Here is an 8081-nt window from a genome sequence, read left to right as displayed (position 1 = left end):
ACTGTCTTGATTCTGGTGTTGATGGAGGGTGTATCTCCCTCTATGAACCACATTGGGGGAGGTCCTGCTCTCGGTCCCACCAACGTCGTAAGTGCGACTGGTGGGGACGAGAGACAGGGCCTTCTCAATGGTAGCCCCTCATCTCCCTCCCCAATAAAATCAGAACATCCCTCTCCATTTTGTCTTTCAGGAAAAAAAGCTCAAGACATGGTTATGGGACCAAGCATTAGAGCAGTAACTGTAGCAGCGCAATAATGAGTATAATTTAAAGTGATTGACTAATGGACTGACCCTGGACTATGATTTTGAACTTGTGTGATTTTAATTGATGCTTTAACAATTTATGGTTTAATAATTATAATTGTTATTTTTGAATTGTATGTTAGCATCAAATTGCTGCCTGTTGTAAGCCCCCACCCTCTGGGGTGAGTAGGGTGGGGTACAAGTATTATTTATTTATTATTTATTTATTTACAGTATTTATATTCCGCCCTTCTCACCCCGAAGGGGACTCAGGGCGGATTACAATGAACACATATATGGCAAACATTCAATGCCAACAGACAAACAACATATATAAACAGACACAGAGGCATTTAACATTTTTTTTCCAGGTTCACGATTCCGGCCACAGGGGGAGCTGTTGCTTCACTGTCCACTAGTGGTTGTACTTCCTCATTCCTTTCCTCGTGTTTTGCTGGCAGTTTTATGATGTTGTAAATTAGTTAAATTAGCCTCCCGCATAAAGCGTACCTAAATTTCCCTACTTGAAAGATGCAACTGTCTTTCGGGGCTGCATAGGTCTACAGCAAGCCGGGCTATTTAATGGTCGGGGACTTAACCCGACCCGGGCTTCGAACTCATGACCTCTCGGTCAGTAGTGATTTATTGCAGCTGGTTACTAGCCAGCTGCGCCACAGCCCGGGAAATACATAAATAAATTTTGTTTTTTGCCTCACTAGCAACAGTATCTCTGAAGATGCCAGCCACAGATGCAGGCAAAAATGTCAGGAAATAATACTACTGGAACATGGCCATATAACCCACAAAACTCACAGCAACCCTGGGATTCTGGCCATTTTTATTTTATTTTTTTGTGTCAGGAGCAACTTGAGTCGCTTCTGGAGTGAGAGAATTGGCCGCCTGCAAGGATGTTGCCCAGGGGACGCCCGAATGTTTTGATGTTTTACCATCCTTGTGGGAGGCTTCTCTCATGTCCCCGCATGGAGCTGGTGCTGATAAAAGGAGCTCATCCGCACTCTCTCCGGGTGGGATTCGAACCTGGCAGCTTTCAGGTCAGCGACCCAACCTTCAAGTCACAAGGCTTTAGTCCACTATGCCATCGGGGGCTTCCGGCCATGAAGGCCTTCAATAACACAATTGACTTAGTTTTTGAAGAGAAATATTCTTGCTGTAGTAGGTCAGTTGTAAAGAGTGCTTTAAACGGACTTTAACAAGACCATGTTAAGCTGTTATGTATCTCATGTATCTGGCCATGAGCCTTCAGCTCACAAGGCTATTCCCTTCCTCCAGCCCATGCTCTAGGGGTTGCCAATAAGTATAAGGGAGAGCTCTTGGGAAAGCCTGAGGTCACACAGCAAGACTACACAGGTGTACTGTTTGAGGCAGCATGTTATTTCATTTCAGTGGGCTAAGGCAGCTGAATAGAAATCACAAGATGTTTATCATGTGTTGATTCTGACTTGCTTCATAGTGGCATTTTTGTTTAATCATATGTATTGCTGCTCTTACACAATTAGGAAACTGAAGCCAAGGCAGTATCGTCAGAGGGAGCATGGGATTGTGTTGTTTGTTGTTTGTTTACATAAACATGGGCTACAGGTGTACAGGAAGTGAAGCATTTCCCCATATAATAAATACCCTCCTGTCAGCTCACCACAGCCGCTCCTGAATGAACACACGAGACTCTCTGTGATATCACCAGAAACTTTTACTGTAGGAAACATGAACATCAAAAAAGCCAAGAATGGGAGGCTCCGGCCAACCATCCTTTATATACCCTCCCCCTCATTTGAAAAGTCTCTTCCCGCTCAGTAAAACCCCGCGCAAATTCCCCGCCAAGTCCAGCAGCCGTTTCTTCTCCGAGTCCTGAGACGCAGGTGTCTTATCAATGTCAGTGACCCTGAAACTCAGAGCCACATCCAGGCTCTAGTAGCAGGGTTCTGACATGGCGTCCTCCTCCCCTTCGTCCTGGAAGGAAAAGATTAAACACAACTATTGTTCTCCGCTGTCCAGAGTTCCTTTATACTTTTTTAACAGGCTGCAATGGAATACCGGGTGTACCTTTCCTAGGTCCTTGGGTAGCCTCAGCTCATAGGTCACTTCGTTTATTCTTTTTGCTACCCTGAACGGCCCTATATAGCGTGGAGCCAATTTTTTAGATGGGAACCCCAATTTCAGGTTTTTTGTGCTCAGCCAAACCAGATCCCCTTCGCCCAATTTGTCCCCCTCTCGGCGCCTACGATCTGCAAAGAGCTTGTACTTCTTTTGTGTTTCCCGCAATGCCTCCACCACGTTCTGCCACCCTTGCTTAATTTTGGCCGGCCATTCCTTGTCGGTCTGGCCCTCTCCTTCCTTCCACTCGGGTAGCCTGGGGAAAGGTGCCACCTCCTGTCCGTATACTATTTCGAATGGGGCACGACCTGTGGCCGAATGTACGGCCCCGTTAAAAGCCATCTCAGCAAACGGTAGAAGGTCCGCCCAATCATCCTGTCTATAATTGGTGTACATCCTCAAGAATTGGCACAGTGTTTGTTGGGTGCGTTCGACTCCCCCGTTGGTTGCGGGATGAAAAGCCGAGCTCAGGTTCCTTTCTGCTCCTAACAGCTGTAAGAATTTTCCCCAAAATTTTGCAGTAAATTGGACTCCCCGGTCGCTAATTATTTTGTCGGGACACCCATGTAGGCGATATACATGCTTCACATACAAATCAGCAAGTTTTTCAGCTGAGGGGAGTTTTGGCAGGGCCACAAAGTGTGCCTGTTTTGAGAATAGGTCCAATATTGTCCAAATGTATCTGTGGCCTCTGCTGGGGGGTAGTTCGCCTACAAAATCCATGGCCACGCATTCCCATGGCCTCATGGGCTCCACCACCTTCTGCAATAGCCCCTGGGGCTTCCCCGGTGGTGTTTTTCCCTCTGCACATAATTCACACTGCGTGACGTACCCCCTGGCGTCTTTCCTCATTCCGGGCCACCAGCATTGTTTGGCCAACAGTTTAATAGTCCTGGTGGGGCCTAGATGACCCGCACCCTTGTTATCGTGGCACTTCCTTAACATTTCTCGTCTTAAACATTCAGGAATATACAATTTCTTATTTACAAACACCAAATCCCCACACAATTCTCCCTTTTCTTTGTTAGTTTGTAACCATTTGTCCATTCCATACGCTCGCTTCAACTCTTCCTCCCATATTTCTCCTCCCCCCGTGGAAATGGCAGTACGTTTGTTTTCTTTGGCCGCTTGTGCTCGAGTTAGTACTGCCAGGCCCCACTGCTTATCTAGGAACAGGTTCCCTTCAGATTCCTGAATTCCTCCCCCGTGCTGAGGCATCCGAGAGAGAGCGTCAGCGAGTATGTTATGTTTCCCCTGGAAGAATCTGAGTCTGAAATCAAAACGGCTGAAATATTGGGCCCATCTAATTTGCTTCGCTGATAGTTTACGAGGGGATCTTAGATACTGTAAATTTCTATGATCAGTCCACACCTCAAACGGTGTTCCACTTCCTTCCAGAAAGTGTCTCCAGCACTCTAGTGCTTTTAGAATCGCTAAGGCTTCTCTCTCCCAAATCGGCCAGTTTTTTTCTGTGTCGCTAAACTTTTTTGACAGATAGCCACATGGCTTCAGGTTCCCCCCCTCGTCTTTCTGCAGCAGAACTGCCCCATATGCCCGGTCTGACGCATCGCAATGTAATACAAAGGCCTTAGACATATCGGGGTGCTGTAGGACAGGTTCCTCAGTAAAACGCTTTTTAAGGGCTTCGAAAGCTTCCTGGCATTCTATTGTCCATGTCAGTTTGGCCCCTGGGGCCTTCACTTTGGCTGTTTCTCCCCTGCCTTTAGTTTTTAACAAATCCGTTAATGGCAAAGTGAGGCGCGCAAAGTCCTTGATAAATGTTCTATAGAAGTTTGCGAACCCCAGGAAGGATTGCAGCTGCTTCCGTGTTTTGGGGGCTTCCCACCCCCTCACGTCTTCCACCTTCGCAGGGTCCATCGCCACTCCCTGGGAGGAAATCCTATACCCCAGAAAGTCTATCTGGTCTTTATTGAACTCGCACTTGGCAAGCTTCGCATACAGTTTCGCTTCCCTCAACTTTTGTAGGACTTCCCTGACTAGTTCTACGTGTTGCTCCTTAGTCCGAGACATTATCAATATGTCATCTAAAAAAATAAAGACTCCCTTGTACAACAATGGATGCAATACTTCGTTGATTAATTGCATGAACGCGGCCCCTCCCCCGCACAAACCGAAGGGGAGCACACGATAATTGAATAATCCGAATGCGCAGGAGAAGGCCGTCTTCCACCTGTCCTCTGGTTTGATCTGCAATTTATGGTAGGCCTCAATTAAGTCCAATTTAGTGAATATCTGTCCTTCCGATAACTGGGCGATCAAGTCCTTCACTAAGGGTAGGGGGTATTTATTTACAGTACTGATTGCATTTAGGCCCCTGTAGTCAATGCAGAGCCTCAGCGTTTGGTCCTTTTTCCGCCTGAACAACACAGGCGCCCCTAAAGGGGAATTTGAAGGCTCTATGAAACCCCTCGCTAGGTTTTTATCAATGTATTTTCTCAGTTCCTCCTTTTCCCTAGCTGACATCGGGTATATTTTTGCCTTGGGAAGCTCTGCTCCTGGGACTAGCTCTATTTTCACTTCAACTCTCCGCTTCGGTGGGAAATTGTCTGCTTCCTTCTCATCAAACACGTCCACAAAATCCCGATACTCTGGGGGTAATTTATCTGCCAGTTCTGCTATTCTGATAGAGTCTTCCTCCCCCCTTTTCCCTGGCTCCCTCTCCCCTTCCTGGCTCCCTTCTTCCAAATTCATCCTGAAGATCATGCTCTTATCCTCCCAGTTGATTTGCGGGTTGGCCTGCCCCAGCCACGGCATGCCTAGTATAACATTATAGCTGGCTATTTGTGATATCACAAATGACACCTTTCCTTCCCAACTCCCTATTTTACACTTTACATCTTCGGCACTGTACTTAGCTAACGATCCCGATGCTGTGGATCCGTCCAACTGCGAAAAAGCTATTGGGGATTCTAGGTTCGTTCTTTCGCATCCCAATCCCTCGGCTAATTCAGGGGAGATGATGTTCCTGGAACATCCACAATCCACAAATGCTTTGCAGGTTGCTTGTTTGCTGCCATTTTCAAGCTGAATGGGGACCACTATCATAGCTTTGTCCTGACTTACCAACCCCCCCGAGTGGTGCCTCATCGGTGGTTCTTCCTCGGCGCGTTTCCCTGCCACGGCTCTTGGTTTGGGCGGGCCTCCGCCTTCCCCTTTTCTCTGCCAGCACTCGGCAGCCCTGTGGCCCAACCGGCCGCACACGAAGCAGCCACTCCTGCTGGCGCTCACGTTCCCTGTCGGCTCCGTTCTCCTCCCGGCTGGGGTTGATCCCTCCTTCCGGCTCCCCTCTTTCATCTGCGGCCGCTGCTGTAGCGCTCCTCGGTGCCTCCTCGCCTGGGCCAGCGATGTCTCGACGCGCCCCGCCAGCTGAATCCATCCGCGCAGTGTGTCAGGCTCATCACGATGCACCGCCCAGGAGAGGATCTCCCGCCTGAGACCCTCTTTGAAGAGTTCTATCTTTGTTACTGCAGACCATTCCGGCACCTTTTCGGCGAGGCATTGGAACTCCTCCGCATACTCAGATACCGACCTCTGCCCCTGGGAGACGGTCTTCAACTTCTCCCTCGCCCGGATCTGCTCCAGTGGATCTCGGAAACGGGTCTCCAGGGCCCCCATAAAGCGTCGGAGTGACCCCAGACATGGGTCGCGCCGCGCGTGCAGCTGAACGTACCAGCTGGCCGCTCCCCTCTTCAACACTGCACCAATGGCCCGTATCCGGCTGGATTCCGTTCTAAAAGTGTGAGCATTGTCCTCCATATAGCCCCTCACCGTGGTCAGGAAAAAATCCAGTTCAGAGGACTCTCCCCCAAACTCGATCCTTAGTTCCTCTCGTCTTGGTAGGGGTCCCTGTGGTGGCAATCCCCAATTCTCCGCCCGTCGCAAGCCCCCTTGCGGACCAGTGGGCCCCGCTGCTGCTTCTCTTGGCCCTGTGCCACGCCCGGCATTCGCCAGGGGCACCAGGGTCTCAGCTGGGAGCGTAGCTGGGATTCTCGGAGGTTTTTCCCCTTCGTCGTCACTCTCCTCCACCCGCGTCAGGCTTGTTTGGGTCTTGGGCCGGGCGCCGGGCTCCTTTCGCATTTCCCTTCCCTTCGGTGCTGGGAGGTCTGCAAAGCCCTGGCTGCTTCCCACGCTCACGTCCCACATTGAGCCAGCCCGAAGTTCCCTTCCTCTCTCTGGCTCCGCCAAAAACGCCAGGCGCTCCATCGCCCTCGACATCACTGCCAGGGTGGTCTCCATCGCCGACATCCTCTCCTCCAGAAACACCATCCTTTGTGGGCCTGGGGAAGGTGAACCTTCCTCTCCTCCGGTGCTGTCTCCCCGCACCACTCCACGCCTCTGGGTTACCCCATTTGGCTGGGCATAAGCGGTGGATGACGCCAGGGCCGCCAGCTGGTGGAACTCAGCGTCCGGCTCGGGAGTGGCCCTTTCCGACCTTCCTCCTCCTGCGCCCAAGAGCTCTTCATCCTCCACTTGCATGTTACACCTCACCGCTACAGCGGGATGGTGTCCGTATTCTTGGCTTAGTGTCAGCTCACCACAGCCGCTCCTGAATGAACACACGAGACTCTCTGTGATATCACCAGAAACTTTTACTGTAGGAAACATGAACATCAAAAAAGCCAAGAATGGGAGGCTCCGGCCAACCATCCTTTATATACCCTCCCCCTCATTTGAAAAGTCTCTTCCCGCTCAGTAAAACCCCGCGCAAATTCCCCGCCAAGTCCAGCAGCCGTTTCTTCTCCGAGTCCTGAGACGCAGGTGTCTTATCAATGTCAGTGACCCTGAAACTCAGAGCCACATCCAGGCTCTAGTAGCAGGGTTCTGACACCCTCCACCCTAAATTCTATTATAATTGTATATTATATATTACATGTAATATAACTAATAATATTGCAGTATAGTGGTATATTAGGGTAAAGGTAAAGGTTTCCCCTGATGTTAAGTCAAATCATGTCCGACTCTGGGGGTTGGTGCTCATCTCCATTGTCCGTAGACACCTCCAGGTCATGTGGCCGGCATGACTGCATGGAGTGCCGTTACCTTCCCGCCAGAGCGGTACCTATTGATCTACTCACATTTGCATGTTTTCGAACTGCTAGGTCGGCAGAAGCTGGAGCTAACAGCGGCCGCTCACACTGCTCCCGGGGTTTAAACCTGGGACTTTTCGGTCTGCAAGTTCAGCAGCTCAGCGCTTTAACACACTTCGCCACCGGGGCTCCTTAGTGGTATAGTACAATATAGTAATATATAATGCTTATATTGTGCTATGCTAATAATATAATAATTATTATTTATTAATTATGTCCCTGGTGGCGCTGAGCTCCTGAACTTGCGGACCAAAAGGTCGCAGGTTCGAATCCGGGAAGCAGAGTGAGCGCCCACCATTGGTCTCAGCTTCTGCCAACCTAGCAGTTCAAAAACATGCAAATGTGAGTAGTTCAATAGGTACCGCTCCGACGGGAATGTCACAGCACTCCATGCAGTCATGCTGACCACATGATCTTGGAGGTGTCTATAACGCCGACTCTTCGGATTAGAAATGGAGATGAGCACCAGTCCCCAGTCGGACATGACTGGACTTAATGTCAGGGGAAAACCTTTACCTTTACGAATATAATATATTGTATGTACATATAACTTGTAAGCCGCCCCGAGTCCCCTTCAGGGGGAGAAGGGTGGGATATAAATATCGCAAAAAAAAGAAG

Source organism: Anolis carolinensis, chromosome 5 (assembly GCF_035594765.1).
Source record: "Anolis carolinensis isolate JA03-04 chromosome 5, rAnoCar3.1.pri, whole genome shotgun sequence".
In the NCBI taxonomy this organism is placed as follows: Eukaryota; Metazoa; Chordata; class Lepidosauria; order Squamata; family Dactyloidae; genus Anolis; species Anolis carolinensis.
This window is presented reverse-complemented; position numbering follows the sequence as displayed.